The following is a 22,515-nucleotide window of genomic DNA, read 5'->3' as shown; positions in this document are numbered from 1 at the left end:
CTCGCCACTCTCCTCTCTCGCTCCATATCTCTCTCGCTTCTTCTCACTTTTATACAAACACAAGTATATAAAATTTGTTTCTATTTGTATAAAGCGAGAGGAAACTGTATAAATACATATATTTTTTTTGTTCCCCTCTCTCCCCTCTCCCAGATCTCGCTCTCCACTCTCCCTAATCTCGCTCGCCACCCTCGCCTCTCTCGCTTATACAACAGAAACGAAATGCATAAATTGCGTTTTCGTTTGTATAAAGCGAGAGAAAATTGTATATATACATGCAAATACCATATATTTTCATCCTACACTTATAATTATACATTATAAATACTCCCCTGCCCAGTTTCTTTTGCCTTTCTCTCTTTCTCGTTTTATACAAATTCAAATTGTATATAATTTCTCTCTTTCTCGTTTTATACAATTTGATTCAATTGTATATTCCCTGCCCAAGTCTCTTTTGCCTTTCTCTCTTTCTCGTTTTATACAAATTCAAATTGTACATAATCGTTCTATACACTAATTATACAATTTGTTTTATACACTTTGTTTATACAATTCTTTGCCCATGTCTCTTTCTCTTTCTCGTTTTATAAACTTCGTTTTATACAATTCGCTCCCAATTTTATATGTATAGCGAATTATACATTTATATGTTTGCTATGCAGTGCAAAATGCAAACTTTGCTATAGCATACAAATATGAATTTTATGTTTGCTATATGTGAAAGTTGTCATTTTTAAAAACATATATGGTTATGAATGTATTGCAACAAACAATATAACGAATGTATCATATAATATTATAGCAAATATTATCTATCATATTCTGACTTCATTGACGATCAAACAATATTTTTGAAAGCCTTAATTCATATTTCATCATATTTTTTTTTTGTTTGAGTCTTCAAATCTGTATTGTAAAGGCGAATAATTAGTATTCCAAGCAAATAGAAAGCCCTAATTAACTTATTTGACCGAAAAAGTGCATCGACTATTGAGTTGCGAAAAGATTGCTTGCGTTATATTGTTTGTATAATAATAGGGCTCTATAGATAATATACGATCTTATATTTATCTATAAACTAATTTTGTTGCACGTGTATATCTTGTTTGAAAATAGGAGAACTTTCACATATAGTCACTCAAAAATAGCTTAATTACTCTTCAAACCTATAGTTTGCTAATTACAATTTGTAGCTAAATGTTATAGGAAAAAGAGTGACGAGCGATAGGGAGAGGGAGGAGAGAGGCGAGCGAGAGAGGGCAAAGATGAATTGTATATGTATATCAATCAGATAATTGTATATATGTAACTAATATACATGTGTATTTGTATACTCGACGAGCGAGATTGAGAAAGGTTGAGAGAGGCAAGCGAGATTAGAAAAGAGGGAGGAGAGAGACAATCGAGATTGGGAGAGGAAAGAGAGAGGACAATAATTCGTATAATTTGCGGGTACGTTTTTTGTATAATTGGTGTGTTTTTGTATAACTGAATAATATAAAGTCCGGAATTACATACTAATTTTAAACAATTAAACAAATTATATCATATAAATTTTACCATACAAAATTCAAAACTACACGTTTATTCAAAAACTTAAAAAAGTTATACACAAAAAGATTGAAATTACATGGTAATAAAATGAAAAATCAAAGGAAATCATCCGTCAAAAACAAATACAACCAAATACAAATTAAACGAAGAACTATTAGTTACGAAATATATAAATGTGATAAATTATATAAACATGACTAATTATACAAATTCAAAATTCATTCACTTGCGACTAACATTAGTAGTGACTGACGAGTGATATTTATAAATTCGGAAAAATTACGCGGTTAAACAAACTTATACTATTTAATTACTCATCATAACTATAATTTGCTATAATTACCACTTGCGACTAACATTATACATTAATTACGTGGTTTGACTTCGAGTTTATATGATTAGTCACGTTTGTATATGTATAATTCGCCAGGATATACAAAAACATATGTATAATATACAATTATTTAACCTATATACATATAAAGTTCACATCTCTCCCACTCTCTGCCCTCTCTCGCTCTCCTCTCTCCTCCCTCTCAGTCTCGTCTGCCTCTCTCCTCCCTCTCCCAATCTCTTTTGCTATACATACAAATACATATGTATAATATATAATTATCTAATCAGTATACATATAAAATTCACCTTTCTCCCACTCTTTTTGCCCTGTCTCTCAGTCTCGCTCGCTTCTTTCTTTTATATAACATATAGCTATATATTGTAATTATCAAACTATAAATTAATTAATTTCAAGTGTCTATATGTGAAACTAGTATAACTATGATTATTAATAAAGTACTAAAAATTTGTTTAACACCTTAATATTTTAAGCCTTAGTTAACTTATCCCACAAGATTGACAAGAGGGGTGGCAAAAATGCTGAGTTACAGTTCTGCCGGCGTTCACATATTTGATCTCCGGGGAATTGGGTAAGAGAATTACAAGGTGGAAATCGAACCCTAAAGTTGAAATTTCAGTAGCCAGATGTGAAATTAGTTGTTGATAAAGCTCAAATCAATATTTTATGGAACATCAATTTCCGAATCGCAACAGGTAATTTGATTTCCATTTTGAGTCCTAAATACTTCATATTTGTGTTGATGGATGGGTGAATGAATGCAAATATCACCATGATATGATATTGTTGTCCAATTTCATTTTCTGTGTTTACTTACAGACATATTTTGAACAACTTACTGAAAATGGTCACTTTACAGTTGGAGTTCTCGTAAGTATTTAGGGTAATTGGGTTGAGCATAGTTTTTTTCTCTGTCCTGTCCTTGGTAGCTGTAGCAGGTGGGAGGTGGCGCGAAAGCTGGTCGTAAAACTAAGAAGTACTTAGGGAAATTGACTTGCTCTAAGAAGATCTAACAAATCAATGTACATTTCCCTATTTATATAACTTTAAACTTCTCAATTTATCCTAAAACGAGAAGTTTGTGTAGTCGAGCAAATGGTATGACATGTTTAGAACGACATGTACCAAAAGAGTTTTCTTTCTTTTTTTAAACAGGTAAACTCCATGTTGAGTCAAATCAGTGTTGTAATGGCGAGCGCCTCATCGCCAAAAGCGAGAGGCGAGGCGAGCCCTTCTCGCCATTCCACATTGAGGCGAGGCGACGTACAAAAGGCGACCCATGGCGAGCTAATGGCGACAATAATGGCGGCGCCTTTTTGATTTAATTTTTTAAAAAAAGATTTGACTTAACAATATTAGTCAAAATTAGGTTGTTTTTTTTTTATTTTCAAAATTTGTTGCTGCGCGACTCCTCTTCCCCTTGCGATCTCTTCTCCCCGACTCCTCTTCCCCTCGCCGGTCGCGTCTCTTCGAGACTTCGAGTTTCTGCTGCACTGAGGACCTGAGGTATACCTCTTTTTTGCTGCTCCTCGACTCCTCTTCCTCGTGCAATCTTTTCTGTTCTTCTTCTTCTTCTTCAGTTCTTCTTGAGTTTTCTTCTTCTTCTTCAGTTGCTCTGTTTTTTTTCCTTCATCACTGCTGAATCAGCATAAGTAATAAGGGAAAAATGTTTAGTGTGCTGAGTGATCTATGTTTTTAACTCTGTTCTCTTATGAGTTTTAAATTGAAATATTTTGCTAATATATGTTATTGCTATTGCGATTTTGGATATTTATATATGAAACTAAATATATTTAATATTTGGTATTAACTGGCGCCTTTTCCAAAAAGGCGAGCGGCTCGCCGCGTGGCGAGGCAGGCCCTTGTCGCCTCTCGCCGTCCAAAACACTGAGTCAAATTGAGTCACATAAATTGGTATGGAATGGGGAGAGTATATGTTTTTATGAAATATGTATTTAAATTATCGATATTGATTGAGCATGAGATAAGTGGTGCACACTCATAGCTAATATGTTTGTTCGACTATCTAGACATTTGTATGTTAATGTCAAATATGGTGGAGCATTTTTCCAGTTTGGAACTTTGAACACATTAGTTACTTGATTATCTATCTTTAACCTTGAGATTTTAGATACACAACTCGTAGAGTAATGAGATGTTAATGTCTTTCCATATAGCAATCAAAATGTGCTAGATTCATATCGTTCTTTTTTATGGAGTTCGTTTCGATAATTACACTTACTGCTGACATAGACGCAGCATTTGCTTTTGGAGAAGATAAGTAACGGATGTGATAGCTGGGCTTTCTGCTCGTTGTGAAGGGACTAGGCATAAGACCGGTGCAAGGAGTTATGCTTTGTGGAAATATAAGTAGACTCAACATCACATTCTTGGTAATAGCTTATCAGCTATTCAACTTTGCAAGGATTTTACTAATGATATATATCTTCGAGTGTTCTTTACTATGAAATCTCATTCCCGAAAGAGGGGCTTGGAAATGCAGAATATTAAACAGAATATCTACTTGGGACAAAGAACTAAATTATCGATGCAGAGCTTTTGAGTTCTAGATCTTTCTTGTTGGAGTGAAAACAGACCTAGGTAAAGTTGAACGGATATAAAATACTTATATATTTCTCCTCAAATAAATTGGGATCGAGGCAGTCGAGATAAATGTTGCGATTTATTGTTGATTTTTTTTTCTTATTTGTGTGAGCACATTCTTTGTGGCTTTTAGTAAAAGGGGCTATAGTATTGTATTCAGAAGGCCATTCAATGATTGTTAATTATTCAGGATTTTTGTTTTCTGTTACAGCAGCTGTCTAATTCATACGTTATCACCACTCACAAGCCTGATATGTTGTCATGGAAAGGAACTGCAGATGGTGGCTTATGGTCAAGTCCGGCTATCAATTTCTGTCCAGAAACGTTTCTCCTAATTCAGTGTGGTTGTAGAAAACAATCTGGAAGAGTGCTGCACCAGAAAAGGTAGCTTGCTTTACTTGGCTTAATCTATGCAATATATAAGTACTTTGTGAATTCTAAGAAGAGGACTCCAACTGTCTTTACATTTATTTGTTGAGAATGCAATTTAATGATAAGAATGTTCTTCCTCAAACAATTTAAACTTTTAGATGAGATGGTCACACACTTCAACACTTCATCAGAGCGGCCCATCCCAATTATTATTTACCGATGTTGGACGCCCATATTAATTGCCCACGCTTTAGATGTCTAAACCTAGGCATGAGGTTCAACACGGTGGAGTGTTGAAAAGTCCCACATAGGATGAAAAAGGGATGTGTGGTCTCTTTAAATGATATTGGACAATCCTCCCCTTGAGAGCTAACTTTTTTGCTTGAATTAGGCTCAAGATTCATTTGTTTACGTGGCATTATAATAAGAGAGGTCCTAGGATTAAATGTCAACACCATCCATTATCAATAAATACTTTCACATGCTTATCCTATGGAAAAAGAATTAGGCCCGCACACGAGGGATTGAGTTGAGAATATGCTCTCTCTAACAACTTAAGCTTTTAGATGAGATAATCACTTACTTCAATAACTTTTAACCTCTCTTCAACAACTTGGAGGTTAAGGTTTGGAATGCCATCCTAGCGGCCATTTGGTTGTCCACCCGTAAGGAAAGGAAAACATGACGTTTAGAGAGTAAACAAGAGTATGTTAGTATAATCAATACAAATGTTTTTCTACACTTTCTGTATGGTGCAATATGGCATTATTTAGTAATGTCGAAGGTTGTAATTGAGTTGAAGGTCTTTCCAAAACAACATCTCTATATCCATGAGGGCAGTGGTAAGGTCTACGTACATTCTACTCTCCCCATATCTCACTTGTGGGATATCAGTGGGTATGTTACATATTCTCCAACACTCACTTGATGCTGGTTATCAATAAGCTTATCCTGCCGATAAAAAAAAGAAGGGGCTAAAATAGCTTTTCCTATACATGCGAGTATTTCCTTATGTTCTTGAATCCCTGTTGACAGTTAATTTGTGATTATTTAGTATTTGGATGAAATGGATCTGAATAGAATGCGGATATGTAGAGTGCTTATTGCCAACCCCAACTAATTTGGGACTGAAGCGTGTTGATTTACTAGTTGATAAGGAAACACAAGTTTTTGCTAATACAGGCATTTCTGAATTACCCAAAAGGTTTTTGCCAATCGTATTCCTCGCCCTAAAAGAATATTATTATTTTTTTACTAATGGAAAAATGATAATTAGTAGTTTAGTCGTGTTCAAAAGAATAGTGTGGAGTAGCTAGTGTATCTTTCTAAAGCCTATATTCAATATTCTTGTTGCCTGTGGAAATTTTCATGGTAGTTTTTTTTTTTGTAAAGATGCAATATCGACATGTGCTGATCTAATGATGATAAGGTTCATGCAAGAGATACCTTAAGGCAGCGAATCAGACTAACAGAACACTGTACCAACACCGACAACATTGATATATAAAGTTCGGATTCCTTGATGCTGTTCTTCATTGTGGCTTCTGGCATTGGAGATATTCTCTTTCTCTTTTAAGGTTCATTAGATCTCTATTTCCTTTTATTGCTATTTCTATTTCTCAAATTTTTCCTCTTTAAATTTGCCTTGCATTTTGGTAAATCATCCTATGTTATGCTTGAATGGTCTTGTGATTTATTCTTCTTCTATTTGATTATGTTTGTACTTCATTAGCAAATCATGAGTATACTTGAAAAATTGTTAGTTGCTCGACCCTCATGCAAGGAATTTTCCAAGAAAACATCCTGTATAAGCACAATGTTGACCTGTTTCAGATTAGTTGAGTGTCACCATGTACTAGGCTAAGATGGTGATTGTGGTAGAGCAAGAAGAAATGAGAGATCCACAATACTCAATTTGACTCTTCCGTTGAGTAATTTTTTTTGTGCTATTGGGATCTCAATTTGTGAAGGTAATGATTTATTGCACAATGCTTGGAAGTGCAATTCCTAGTATACTCTAGCCATCAAGTGAAATTCTCTTTTTGTCCAAACTTCCATATTGAAGATTGAAATAGATACGTCTTGAGTCATCTTTATTCTCATCGGTTCAGATTGCAATGCATATACCTAAGTTCTAAAAGAGATGATATATCATCTTGAACTATAAGAAGATAGTTCTATGTTGAGATTGACTTAAAAATAATTTTAGGAGAATGAGCGTTCACAGCATTACTCTTAACTTTGTGCTTGAATATGAAACCATTCTGGTATAATCTGCAAACATTATTATTATAACAAGGTAGATAAGGCAACCTTATAACAAGGCCCCAAATTGAACTAATTAGCAGTTTTTACACATGGGTGCTCTTCACTTCTGTTTTATTTTATCGTTACTCATGTGCAACTAGTTATCTCTACTTTTAAAGATCTTATCTACTTCTTTGTGAAATTCCAACGAAGTCCGGGACTGATCATGCGTGCTTTTGATAAAAGGGTATAAGGGTAAGGAACTTTATACGGGCTAACAGTCTGACAATTTGAATTATTGCAGATATTTTCACTGTAAGTGAACGTGAGGGTCTCACAGTACAGATTTCTGAAGCCTCGACAGATCTTCGCCATTATGTCGATTGTGGTAATTATTGTTTTAAAAATTAATAAAATTACTCACTAATCATTCATCTCTTCTAGAAGTTATGATGGTGAATATTTATTAATTTTTGTTTTGACTTGTGGTGGTCCTTAGTGCTTCGTTTTACCTCCTCAGGACTTTTGAATTTTAAATTAAGTTTGACTATAAAAATTGTGATATTTGAATAAATTAGTTTGTGTTAGAAGTGAAAAATGATATTTGAAAATTGGCCAAGTTATGTGTGGCCATGAATAGAGTTTGAAGTGGTTTTCTGAATTTCTGTGATTAACTTTGGAGTGAAAAAAGTGAAACAATTTTTTGATGTTTTTCAAAATTCCATAATTTTATGGCCAAACTGTTTGCCAGAGTTAGACTCCGGGAAAAAGTAAAAAAAAAAATGATGGTAAAAAGCCCCCTAAGCACTTGCATATTTCCGTGCGTTTGCCTTTGTTTCCCTTGAAACAAGCTGTGAAAGATGCAGCCAAAAGCACAAGATGTTTTCGTATGTCCTTAATGGCTGTGCTACTTGCTTGTATTACTCTTTATCTTTGCATGTTTTCCGAAATGGTGATTTTTTCCTGTAAACCAAAGTCTTTGTTCTATATACTTGTGTAGAGGGTCAAGAATATTTACCAGTATTTAGTTTAGTGTTGTCTTGACACTGCAATTTCTTTACTACCAGTGTAAATTTTTTTCAAGCGCAACAGTATTGTCGTCCGTTGTTCTGACTATCCTAGGTAAAGTTTCTGCCTCATTTTTTATGATTCTTTTCTTGCAAATTCTTTATGTGGTTCCTGTCTATTAATTATCCATTTGTTAAACTGTTTGGCAGCTGTTGTCATCTATGCTATAAGCCCCCCTATGACTCATGGGTTCTTGTGGTAACTTCTGTCCTAGTGTTAAGCTGAATATTAGTGAGCATTTTTCTTGACTCATTTGGTGGCATAATATTTTGACATGATGGTGTCAAATTTTCACGTGCAGGGTGTCATTGCTTTACATGTTGTCCCGGTGATAGTAGTCGTTATGATATATGAAATTTGTTCTATACGTCAAGCTAGAGATAGAGCAAGGATTGTACCCGTTAACCACTTGATTGATTCTGATGAACTTCATCACTATGTGCCTCCATTAGAAACATTTCCCACTAGAAGACGATTGTCTGTCAAACTAGTGGGATTTCAAACTGCCCATAAATAGTTTGAAATAGAATCGTCTTCTGGTGGGCAATGCTTCTAATGGAGGCACATAGTGATGAAGTTCATCAGAATCAATCAAGTGGTTAACGGGTACAATCCTTGCTCTATCTCTAGCTTGACGTATAGAACAAATTTCATATATCATAACGACTACTATCACCGGAACAACATGTAAAGCAATGACACCCTGCACGTGAAAATTTGACACCATCATGTCAAAATAATGCCACCAAATGAGTCAAGAAAAATGCTCACTAATATGTTCAGCTTAAGTAATGATGATCAATGCCCATCTAGCAGCTCGTGAAGATGCCCTCAGCCCGACAAGGTTTCACTAAAATGGGCATAAATTTTTACTCCAAGCTTGGAATCAGACAAACTTGGTGGCATTGGAAAGAAGACTCAGATATAATTCGGTAGATCATGAGTCACCCAATTCATTTTGTGTTGAAATATATGGCCTTGTGAAGTTGACCCTAAACTCTAAATCTGACAAGTCTCATTAACGGACAATTTTACAGTTTGTGTGGAGCTTTATTTAGACGTACGTGGTGCTTAACCAATGACTTTGGGGGTGAAACATCACTTAAAATCTGACAAAATGACTTCAAAGAGAGGCTTCACGGGATGTCATGAGCACCACAACCCGTCAAGTGTGTCGTGAAGATGCTTTGCCGGACAAAGCTTCACCAAAATGAGGACAACTATTTACTCTAAAAAATGACTGAATAATTAAAATGAAAATAAGAACTTGTTGGTTCATAAACTACCAACAATATATCCAAGAAAAAGCACTAGTAAAACCACAATATGATTTTTATCAATTTGTTTAGATAAAAATTTGACTCTAACATTTCAAGTTTCATCAATTACATTGGAATAGAGCGAGTGCATGCAAACAAAGAGATACATATATTTCTCGGATGATTTTGTTTTACATAGAACCATATAATTAAAACATAAATAATTAACTTAACGATTAATGTATGATCAAAAAAGTTAAATTCATTTACTTTGCCTCTATGTTCCCTAAACTTGTAACATAATGAGCCGCACACGTAATAAGTTGTTCTTGAATCAACTTTTCTAATTCCCTCCTTATTCAAACTCCAACTTTGATACGCTCTCATATTCTTTATCTTCACAATATTCTATAACAAATCCTTAAGATTGGTCTACTTGAAAACTAGGAAAACGAATTTCAAAAACATAAAACAATGTTACATAACGAGGGGTTTGCAAATTTGTCTTTTAGCTACTCCATTTAGCACAATTTGTACTCATGAGCTATATAAATTTATTAAAAATACTCATTTATTTGACACATGCATGTTGTCTTTTTATAATGATGTTGATTGATGTGTTGTTAGGGTAGAGGAGAAGGGTTGAGTATGATGTGGTTCTATAGCATATGATTAGTTTTATGTCCATGCGTTAAAGACGAATCTACTAAGTGTTGGGTCTTCTAGAGCTTGAGTCGCCGAATGAAGTATTTGAAGAGGGTGTTGTTAGCAAGCAACACCGTGAACCATTTCCAAAACGCAATTCTTGGAGGGCAAATAATGTGTTGGAGTTGGTGCACTCAGATATCTGTGGTCCGATAAGTCCTACATCTAATGGAGGTAAACGTTATTTCATTAGCTTCATTGATGATTATAGAAGAAATACTTGGGTCTTTTTCTTAAAAGAAAAATCTGAAGCATTTGAAACTTCGTATAATTTGCGGGTACATTTTTTTGTATAGTTCTTTTTTGTATAATTGAATAATATAAAGTCTGGAATTACATACTAATTTTAAACAGTTAAACAAATTATATCATATAAATTTTACCTTCCAAAATTCAAAACTTCACGTTTATTCAAAAAGTTAAAAAAGTTATACGCAAAAAGATTGAATGTATATGGTTAATAAAACTGAAAAATCAAAGGAAATCATCGTCATAAACAAATACAACCAAATACAATTTAAACGAAGAACTATTAGTTGCGAAATATATAAATATGCTAAATTATATAAACATGACTAATTAAACAAATTCAAAATTCATCCATATAATTAATGGTTAATATTGGTAGTGACTAACGAGTGATATTTATAAATTTGGAAAATTACGCGGTTAAACAAACTTATATTATTTAATTACTTATCATAGCTATTATTTGCTAATTATCACTCACGACTAACATTATACATTAATTACGTAGGCTGACTTCGAGTTTATATAATTAGTCACGTTTGTATATGTATAATTCGCCAGGATATACAAATATATATGTATAATATACAATTATTTAACCTATATACAAATACAGTTCACCTCTCTCCCACTCTCTGCCCTCTCTCGCTCTCCTCCCTCTCAGTCTCGTCTGCCTCTCTCCTCCTTCTCCCAATTTCTTTTGCTATATATACAAATATATATGTATAATATGTAATTATCTAACCAGTATACATATCCAATTCACCTTTCTCCCACTCTTTTCGCCCTCTCTCTCAAATTAACTCGCTTCTTTCCTTTATATAACATGTAGCTACATATTGTAATTATCAAACTATAAATTAATTAATTTCAAGTGACTATACGTGAAACTAGTATAACTATAATTATTAATAAAGTGTATAAATTTGTTTAACCCCCTTCATATTTTAAGCCTTAGTTAACCTATCCCACAAGATTGACAAGAGGGGTGGCAAAAATGCGGAGTTACAGTTCTGCCGGCGTTCACATATTTGATCTCCGGGGAATTGGGTAAGAGTATTACAAGGTGGAAATCGAACCCTAAATTTGAAATTTCAGTAGCCAGATGTGAAATTATTTGTTGATAAAGCTCAAATCAATATATTATGGAACAGCAACTTCCGAATCGCAACAGGTAATTAGATTTCCATTTTGAGTCCTAAATACTTCATATTTGTGTTGATGGATGGGTGAATGAATGCAAATATCACCATTATATGTTATTGTTGTCCGATTTCATCTTCTGTGTTTACTTACAGACATATTTTGAACAACTTACTGAATATTGTTACTTTACAGTTGGAGTTCTCGTTAGTATTTAGGGTAATTGGGTTGGGCATAGTTTTTTTCTATCTATCCTGGCCTTGTTAGCTGTAGCAGGTGGGGGGTGGCGCGAAAGCTGGTCATAAAACTTAAAAAGTATTTAGGGAAATTGACTTGCTCTAAGAAGATCTAACAAATCAATGTACATTATTTCCCCATTTATATAACTTTAAACTTCTCAATTTATGCTAAAACAAGAAGTTTGTGTAGTCAGGCAAATGATATGACATGTTTAGAACGACATGTACCAAGAGACTAATCTTTCTTTTTTTAAACAGGTAAACTCCATGTTGAGTCAAATCAGTGTTGTGAATGGCGAGCCTCATCGCCAAAGGCGAGAGGCGAGGCGAGGCGAGGCCTTCTCGCCATTCCACATTGAGGCGAGGCGACATACAAAAGGCGACCCGTGGCGAGCTAATGGCGACAATAATGGCGGCGCCTTTTTGATTTATTTTTTTTAAAAGATTTGACTTAACAATATTAGTTAAAATTAGTTTTTTTTTCTATTTTCAAAATTTGCTGCTGCGCGACTCCTCTTACCCTCGCGATCTCTTCTCCCCGACTCCTCTTCCCCTCGCCGGTCGAGTCTCTTCGAGATTTCGAGTTGCTGCTGCACTGAGGACCTGAGGTATACCTCTCTTTTGCTGCTCCTCGACTCCTCTTCCTCGTGCAATCTATTCTGTTCTTCTTCTTCTTCAGTTCTTCTTGAGTTTTCTTCTTCTTCTTCAGTTGCTCTGTTATTTTTTCCTTCATCACTGCTGAATCAGCATAAGTAATAAGGGAAAAATGTTTAGTGTGCTGAGTGCTCTATGTTTTTTCCTCTGTTCTCTTATGAGTTTTGAATTGAAATATTTTGCTAATATATGTTATTGCTATTGAGATTTTGGATATTTATATATGCAATTAAATATATTTAATTTTTGGTATTAACTGGCGCCTTTTCCAAAAAGGCGAGCGGCGAGCGTGGCGAGGCAGGCCCTTGTCGCCTTTTGTCGCCTCTCGCCGTCCAAAACACTGAGTCAAATTGAGTAACATAAATTGGTATGGAATGGGGAGAGTATATGTTTTTATGAAATAGGTATTTAAATTATCGATATTGATTGAGCATGAGATAAGTGGTGCACACTCATAGCTAATATGTTGGTTCGAGTATCTAGACATTTGTATGTTAATGTCAAATATGGTGGAGCATTTTTCCAGTTTGGAACTTTGAACGCATTAGTTACTTGATTATCTATCTTTAACCTTGAGATTTTAGATACACAACTCGTAGAGTAATGAGATGTTAATGTCTTTCCATATAGCAATCAAAATGTGCTAGATTCATATCGTTTTTTTTTATGGAGTTCGTTTCTATAATTACACTTACTGCTGACATAGACGCAACATTTGCTTTTGGGAAAGATAAGTAACGGATGTGATAGCTGGGCTTTCTGCTCGTTGTGAAGGGACTAAGCGTAAGACCGGTGCAAGGAGTTATGCTTTGTGGAAATATAAGTAGACTCAACGGCACATTCTTGGTAATAGCTTATCAGCTATTCAACTTTGCAAGGATTTGACTAATGATATATATCTTCCAGTGTTCTTTACTATGAAATCTCATTCCCGAAAGAGGGGCTTGGAAATGCAGAATATTAAACAGAATATCTACTTGGGACAAAGAACTAAATTATCGATGCAGAGCTAATGAGTTCTAGATCTTTCTTGTTGGAGTGAAAACAGACCTAGTTAAAGTTGAACGGATATAAAATACAGATATATTTCTCCTCAAATAAATTGGGATCGAGGCACTGGAGATAAATGTTGCGATTTATTGTTGATTTTTTTTTCTTATTTGTGTGAGCACATTCTTTGTGGCTTTTAGTAAAAGGGGCTATAGTATTGTATTCAGAAGGCCATTCAATGATTGTTAATTATTCAGGCTTTTTGTTCTGTTACAGCAGCTGTCTAATTCATACGTTATCACCACTCACAAGCCTGATATGTTGTCATGGAAAGGAACTGCAGATGGTGGCTTATGGTTAAATCCGGCTATAAATTTCTGTCAAGAAACATTTCTCCTAATTCAGTCTGGTTGTAGAAAACAATCTGGAAGAGTGCTGCACCAGAAAAGGTAGCTTGCTTCACTTGGCTTAAACTATGCAATATATGAGTACTTTGTGAATATGGTGCAATATGGCATTATTTAGTAATGTCGAAGTTGTAATTGAGTTGAAGGTCTTTCGAAAACAACATCTCTATATCAATGAGGATAGTGGTAAGGTCTATGTACATTCTACTCTCCCCAGACCTCACTTGTGGGATATCAGTAGGTATGTTACATATTCTCCAACACTCACTTGATGCTGGTTATCAATAAGCTTATCCTGCCGATTAAAAAAAGAAGAAGGGGCTAAAATAGCTTTTCCTATACATGCTAGTATTTCCTTATGTTCTTAAATCCCTATTAAGATATATCAACTCATATTGATAGTTAATTTGTGATTATTTAGTATTTGGATGAAATGGATCTGAATAGAATGCGGATATGTAGAGTGCGTATTGCCAACCCAACTAATTTGGGACTGAAGCGTGTTGATTTACTATTTGATAAGGAAACACAAGTTTTTGCTAATACAGGCATTTCTGAATTACCCCAAAGGTTTTTGCCAATCGGATTCCTCACCCTAAAAGAATATTATTATTTTTTTACTAATGGAAAAATGATAATTTTTAGTTTAGTCGTGTTCAAAAGAGTAGTGTGGAGTAGCTAGTGTATCTTTCTAAAGCCTATATTCAATATTCTTGTTGCTTGTGGAAATTTTCATGGTAGTTTTTTTTTTTTGTAAAGATGCAATGTCGACATGTGCTGATCTAATGATGATAAGGTTCATGCAAAAGATACCTTAAGGCAGCGAATCAGACTAACAGAACACTGTACCAACACCGACAACATTGATATATAAAGTTCGGATTCCCTGATGCTGTTCTTCATTGTGGCTTCTGGCATTGGAGATATTCTCTTTCTCTTTTAAGGTTCATTAGATCTCTATTTCCTTTTATTGCTATTTCTATTTCTCAATTTTTTCCTCTTTAAATTTGCCTTGCATTTTGGTAAATCATCCTATGTTATGCTTGAATGGTCTTGTGATTTGTTCTTCTTCTATTTGATTATGTTTGTACTTCATTAGCAAATCATGAGTATACTTGAAAAATTGTTAGTTGCTCGACCCTCATGCAAGGAATTTTTCAAGAAAACATCCTGTATAAGCACGATGTTGACCTGTTTCATATTAGTTGAGTGTCACCATGTACTAGGCTAAGATGGTGATTGTGGTAGAGCAAGAAGATATCAGAGATCCACAATACTCAATTTGACTCTTCCGTTGAGTTATGTTTTGTGCTATTGGGATCTCAATTTGTTAAGGTAATGAATTTATTGCACAATGCTTGGAAGTGCAATTTCCAGTATACTCTAGCCATCAATTGAAATTCTTTTTTTGTCCAAACTTCCATATTGAAGATTGAAATAGATACGTCTTGAGTCATCTCTATTCTCATCGGTTCAGATTGCAATGCATATGCCTAAGTTCTAAAAGAGATGATATATCATCTTGAACTATAAGAAGATAGTCCTATGTTGAGATTGACTTAAAAATAATTTTAGGTGAATGAGCGTTCACAGCATTACTCTTAACTTTGTGCTTGAATATGAAACCATCCTGGTATAATCTGCAAACATTATTATTATAACAAGGTAGATAAGGCAACCTTATAACTAGGCCCCAAATTGAACTAATTAGCTGTTTTTACACACGGGTGCTCTTCACTTCTGTTTTATTTTTATCGTTACTCATGTGCAACTAGTTATCTCCACTTTTTAAAGATCTTATCTACTTCTTTGTGAAATTCCAACGATGTCCGGGACTGATCATGCGTGCTTTTAATAAAAGGGTATAAGGGTAAGGAACTTTATATGGGCTAACAGTCTGACAATTTGAATTATGCAGATATTTTCACTGTAAGTGAACGTGAGGGTCTCACAGTACAGATTTCTGAAGCCTCGACAGATCTTCGCCATTATGTCGATCGTGGTAATTATTGTTTTAAAAATTAATAAAATTACTCACTAATCATTCATCTCTTCTAGAAGTTATGATGGTGAATATTTATTAATTTTTGTTTTGACTTGTGCTGGTCCTTAATGCTTTGTTTTACCTCCTCAGGAGTTTTGAATTTTAAATTAAGTTTGACTATAAAAATTGTGATATTTGAATAAATTAGTTTGTGTTAGAAGTGAAAAATGATATTTGAAAATTGGCCAAGTTATGTGATTAACTTTGGAGTGAAAAAAGTGAAACAATATTTTGATGTTTTTCAAAATTCCATAATTTTATGCCAAACTGTTTCCCAGAGTTCGACTCCGGGGAAAAAGTAAAAAAAAAATGATGGTCAAAAGCCCCCTAAGCACTTGCATATTTCCGTGCATTTGCCTTTGTTTCCCTTGAAACAAGCTGTGAAAGATGCAGCCAAAAGCACAAGATGTTTTCATATGTCCTTAATGGCTGTGCTACTTAATTGTATTACTCTTTATCTTTGCATGTTTTCCGAAATGGTGATTTTTTCCTGTAAACCAAAGTCTTTGTTCTATATACTTGTATAGAGGTCAAGAATATTTACCAGTATTTAGTCTAGTCTTGTCTTGACACTGCAATTTCTTTACTACCAGTGTAAATTTTTTTCAAGCGCAACGGTATTGTCGTCTGTTGTTCTGACTATCCTAGTTAAAATTTCTGCCTCATTTTTTATGATTCTTTTCTTGCAAATTCTTTATGTGGTTCCTGTCTATTAATTATCCATTTGTTAAACTGTTTGGCAGCTGTTGTCATCTACGCTATAAGCCCCCCTGATGACTCATGGGTTCTTGTGGTAACTTCTGTCCTAGTGTTAAGCTGAATATTAGTGAGCATTTTTCTTGACTCATTTGGTGGCATAATATTTTGACATGATGGTGTCAAATTTTCACGTGCAGGGTGTCATTGCTTTACATGTTGTCCCAGTGATAGTAGTCGTTATGATATATGAAATTTGTTCTATACGTCAAGCTAGAGATAGAGCAAGGATTGTACCCGTTAACCACTTGATTGATTCTGATGAACTTCATCACTATGTGCCTCCATTACAAGCATTGCCATCCAGAAGACGATTCTATTTCAAACTATTTATGGGCAGTTTGAAATTCCACTAGTTTGAAATACAATCGTCTTCTATTTCAAACTATTTATGGGCAGTTTGAAATCCCACTAGTTTGACAGACAATCGTCTTCTAGTGGGAAATGTTTCTAATGGAGGCATAGTGATGAAGTTCATCATAATCAATCAAGTGGTTAACGGATACAATCCTTGCTCTATCTCTAGCTTGACGTATAGAACAAATTTCATATATCATAACGACTACTATCACCGGGACAACATGTAAAGCAATGACACCCTGCACGTGAAAATTTGACACCATCATGTCAAAATATTATGCCACCAAATGAGTCAAGAAAAATGCTCACTAATATTCAGCTTAAGTAATGATAATCAATGCCCATCTAGCAGCTCGTGAAGATGCCCTCTGCCGGACAAGGTTTCACTAAGATGGGCATAAATTTTTACTCCAAGCTTGGAATCAGACAAACTTGGTGGCATTGGAAAGAAGACTCAGATATAATTTGGTAGGTCATGAGTTACCCAATTCATTTTGTGTTGAAAGATATGGCCTTTTGAAGTTGACCCTAAACTCTAAATCTGACAAGTCTCATTAACGGACAATTTTACACTTTTTGTGGAGCTTTATTTAGACGTATGTGGTGCTTAACCAATGACTTTGGGGGTGAAACCTCACTTAAAATCTGACGAAATGACTTCAAAGAGAGGCTTCAGGGGATGTCATGAGCACCACAACCCGTCAAAGTGGGTCGTGAAGTTGCTTTGCCGGACAAAGCTTCATCAAAATGAGGACAACTTTTTACTCTAAAAAATGACTGAATAATTAAAATGAAAATAAGAACTTGTTGGTTCATAAACTACCAACAATATATCCAAGAAAAAGCACTAGTAAAACCACAATATGATTTTTATCAATTTGTTTAGATAAAAATTTGACTCTAACATTTCAAGTTTCATCAATTACATTGGAATAGAGCAAGTGCATGCAAACAAAGAGATACATGTATTTCTTGGATGATTTTGTTTTACATAGAACCACATAATTAAAACATAAATAATTAACATAAAGATTAATGTATGATCAAAAAAGTTAAATTCATTTACTTTGCCTCTATGTTCCCTAAAATTGTAACATGATGAGCCGCACACGTAATAAGTTGTTGTTGAATCAACTTTTCTATTCCCTCCTTATTCAAACTCCAACTTTGATACGCTCTCATATTCTTTATCTTCACAATATTCTATGACAAATCCTTAAGATTGGTCTACTTGAAAACTAGGAAAAAGAATTTCAAAAACATAAAACAATGTTACATACCGAGGGGTCTATGTGAAAGAAAAAAATGCACAATTCTAAATATGGTGCGTAGTCTTTTGAAGAAAAGTCACTTACCAAGAGACTTTTGGGTAGAAGCAGTTCGTTGGAGCGTTCATATATTGAATATATGTCCTACCAGCTCTATCCAAAATATGACACCTCATGAAGAAGAGGAACTAGAACGACCTTTAGAGATCAGCTCACAAGCAAGTCCAGTTGTACAGGATGCTGAAAGTGTTGAACATGAATCAGGTGATTCTCAATTGAACAATGAACGTCCAAGACGTAATAGAGGGGCACCAAGGTGGTTGGAAAATTATGAGGCATATGGGACTAGAAAATCTGGAAATAAAGTATGTCATCTTTCTTTATTTTCAGATTGTGATCCTATATCTTTTGTTGATGCCGTTAAAGACCTGAACTGGCAGCAAGCCATGGACGAAGAGATTAGATCAATTGAAAAAAATGATACTTGAGAGTTGACAAATCTTTAGAAAATCAGAAAATTATTGGTGTCAAATGGGTTTACAAAATAAAGTTGAAGGAAAATGGAGAGGTCAACAAGTTCAAAGCTCGCTTAGTAGCAAAAGGATACAAGCAAGAATATGGTGTTGACTATGTAGAAGTGTTTGCTCCCGTGCTCGGTTAGATACCATTAGATTGGTGATTGCTTTGGCTGCTCAAAATGCTTGGAAAATCTATCAGTTGGACATGAAATATGAACTTCAAGAAAAGGTATTTATCGAACAACCTACTGATGGCTATGTGAAATTTGGTGGTGTGAATAAAGTGCTTAGATTCAAAAAAAAGGCTTTATATGGACTAAAACAAGCTCCAAGAGCTTGTTATAGTCGCATAGATACTTATTTTTCAAAGGAGGGATTTCGGAAGTGTACAAATGAACATACTCTTTACATAAAAAGAGAAGGTGCAGGGGTCTTAATGGTGTGTTTATATGTAGATGACTTAATTTATACCGGAAGTAATGTGTCTATGATTGAAAATTTTAAGAAGTCCATGATGGTTGTGTTTGACATGTCAGATTTGGGTATGATGCATTATTTCCTTGGTTTAGAAGTGAATCAATCTGCTGATGGTATTTTTGTTTCTCAAAAGAAATATGTGCAAGATAGTCTGGACAGATTCCAGATAAAAATAGCAACACTGTGAGCACACCAATGGAGAAGGGTCTGAAGCTCGTCAAAGAACCTGAAGGGAGAAAAGTGGACAACATTTTATACAAGCAAATCATTGGAAGATTGATGTACTTGACAGCAACAAGGCCTAATGTTATGCACGCCGTAAGTCTCATTAGCAGATTCATGGAGTGTCCAAAAAAAATGCATCTATAAGCTGTCAAGAGGATCCTGCGGTACTTTAATGGTACCAGTGACATTGGCATACTTTATCACATGAGAGTAACTGGAGATTTGGTTGGTTACACTGATAGTGACTATGTTGGGAACCTTGAATGCAGGAAAAGTACATTGGGATATGTTTTTATATTGAGCTCTGGAGTTATTTCTTGGTCTTCAAAGAAGCAACCTATTGTTACTTTGTCGACTACCGAAGCAGAGCATGTAGCTGCAACATCCATGTGTTTGTCAGGCAGTTTGGCTGAGGATTATTCTTGAAGAACTTCATTTTAAGCAGAATAGACCAACACCAATCTATTGTGACAATACTTCGGCGATTAATCTTTCAAAGGATCTAGTTGAACATGGATGAAGTAAGCATATAGATGTGAAGTATCACTTCTTGCGTGATCTGACTAAGGATGCAAAGATTAGTCTTATTTATTGTAAGAAGTGAAGATCAGGTTGCAGAAATGTTTGCAAAGCCCCTGAAATCGGTGTCCTTTCTAAAGCTACGCGATCAACTTGGTGTTTGCAAATTAAACTGAAAAATGTTTCAGTTTAAGGGAGGGAATGTTAGCAACATGATCAGATTTTGTTGCTTTTGTTTAGGATTCATTAAGTTGTTTCCTAGTCTTTAGCTATAGGAGTAGTGGAGTCAGTTTTTAGATTCAGATTTATTAGAAGAGTTAACATGTTTTTTTTATTTACTAAGTTTTCTATTTAAGGGCTATTGTAACGACGTATTCTGAAGGGATCAATAAAGAGAAAATTTCCAAACTTGCGAGTCTTTTCTTTTCATCTTTGTTGCAGTAAATTTTCTATAAGGAAAAGGGTCTGATATACCCCTCAACTTTGTCATTTAGAGCTGATATGTCCCTTGTTATGAAAGTGGCTCATATATACCCCTACTTGTAAATAAATGGCTCACATATACCCTTTTCCTCTAACGGAAATGAAAAAAATAATAATTTTAATCTAAATTTTTCTTATTTTTTTTCTAAAAACTATAATCCTATATGAGTAAATTTAATCCTCGTCAAACATATTTTTTTTGACTTTTTTTAATTTCAATGACTAATTTATAATTATTATTTTGATAATCAAATTTATTTATGTTTCACTAATATTCTTGTAAAACTTATTGTAGATGACCAATTTTTTTTTCCGAATGCGTAATTAAATTACAATACACACAAAAAAAATAGTTTACTTTTTTTTCTTTAAACTAAGGAATGTAAGAAAAAAATAAAATAAGAATAAGAAACTCAAATAATTATAATGAAAGAAGTCAAAAAATAATTTATGTATGAAAAAAATCAAAATATACCTTGAACTTTGATAGAATAATCATATATACCCCTAAATATTTTTTTTTTTTAAAATTAGAAGTAATAAATATAAATTTAAAACTAATTTTTTAACTTTCGTTAAATGAAGGGTATATGTGAGTCATTTTGTAGCGGCAGGGGTATATGTGAGCCGTTTGTATAACGGTAAGGGCATATATGAGCCACTTTTATAACGAGGGGTATATCAGCTCCAAATGATAAAGTTGAGGGGTATATCAGACCCTTTTCCCTTTTCTATATCTAAGTTGAACATGCTTTTCTTAAGTTGATTGATGATAAGTTAGGATAAACTTATCAACAGAGAATTCAAAAACAACGACAACAGTGAAAACTACGTCTAAACACCCTCATCTAGTATCAAATTTGGTGGAAATTGCTGTTGCGATACCAAACTTTATGGAGGACATTTTCACCTGCACTATTTAATAACGTATTTTAAAGGTGTATATGTGCCCACGTGGACATATTACTAATTATAGTGATGCAATATTTATGATGTTCATGTAAGCACATATATCATATCTGTCTTTAAAATATGTTATTAAATAGATTAGGGAATTAAAAGGTCCTTTCCAAAGTTCGATATTGTTACAACAATTTCGATCAAAATTTGAATATATTTCAAATCTTTTTTCCCATTTTAAAATTTTTACTATAGAATTTCTCAATTTACGTGGCACATATAAAACTTCAAAATCCAGCTTGATTTTTATGTCTTTCAAATATAACAAATATTTCATATTGTTAATTATTGCAATTTTTAATATATATTTTTTTACGTATATTACTATTTATGTTTCAATTTTTACGGCACTTATCATATTTCAAGAGTCAACTTGCAGTACATTAAGTGAAAGATTTATCGAAAGAAAGTGTATAATGACAATCACATTCTAATGTTATTAATTATTTTACACAAACTATTTAAAAATATATATATTATTAATTAAAGTGATACATAATGCAAAACACCTGATACAAGAGATAAAATTGTCATTTACTATTTTTCCCTATCAAATTGTTATTTAGTTTTCTTTATAATATTTGAAATTAAAAAAATCTTAAAATATATGGTACAAGAAAAATACATATCAAGAGATATAAGGTAAAATTAATAATTAAGGAATTCGAAAATATATGGTAAAAGAAAAAATATATTTTTTAAAAAATTAAGAGAATTTTAGGCGTCTCAATTAAGACGTGAATTTGCACTATTATACTAATTAAGACAATTGGCAGCAAGTTACATACGACTCTAAATATAAATTATATGAACTAACAATCTATATTATTGATCGATTGCTTTTATATAACATAGTATATATAAAATTCTAACTACATGAGATAATATTGACATGATATACACGTACAATATATTTATTTTTTCATGTAGATCAAGCCTCAACATAAACATGTGGTGGGCCTTGTTATTAAAATATAATCGAGAATTAATTTAGTAAGGTTTACTAAATTTGATTAATTTAGTTTTATCTTTAGGTATAATTATAAAAATTATCTAATA

The 22,515-nt window shown here is 33.8% G+C and overlaps 2 long non-coding RNA genes across 12 annotated transcripts; both read left to right on the top strand.

Annotated features, from left to right (window-relative positions):
* The first annotated feature begins 2,377 nt into the window (after positions 1-2,377).
* LOC107023855 lies at positions 2,378-20,421 on the top strand. 10 transcript variants are annotated; one of them, XR_003578943.1, is made up of 8 exons: positions 2,378-2,604; positions 4,163-4,302; positions 4,413-4,510; positions 4,728-4,897; positions 6,278-6,462; positions 7,437-7,520; positions 8,200-8,254; positions 8,350-9,236. It is a non-coding gene; the product is annotated as an uncharacterized LOC107023855 (long non-coding RNA). The 10 variants fall into 10 exon arrangements; XR_003578944.1 differs by having other exon boundaries at positions 4,725-4,897; XR_003578937.1 differs by lacking the exons at positions 4,163-4,302; positions 4,413-4,510 and adding an exon at positions 18,665-20,421 and having other exon boundaries at positions 8,350-9,132.
* LOC107023853 lies at positions 11,364-16,863 on the top strand. 2 transcript variants are annotated; one of them, XR_001457253.2, is made up of 6 exons: positions 11,364-11,587; positions 12,054-12,403; positions 13,719-13,888; positions 14,606-14,790; positions 15,765-15,848; positions 16,634-16,863. It is a non-coding gene; the product is annotated as an uncharacterized LOC107023853 (long non-coding RNA). The 2 variants fall into 2 exon arrangements; XR_001457252.2 differs by having other exon boundaries at positions 13,716-13,888.
* Positions 20,422-22,515: the final 2,094 nt, after the last annotated feature.

The sequence above is a fragment of the Solanum pennellii genome, chromosome 6, assembly GCF_001406875.1.
Source record: "Solanum pennellii chromosome 6, SPENNV200".
NCBI lineage: Eukaryota > Viridiplantae > Streptophyta > Magnoliopsida > Solanales > Solanaceae > Solanum > Solanum pennellii.
Note: the sequence above shows the minus strand (reverse complement) of the source record. Positions and strands in the feature narration are given on the sequence as shown.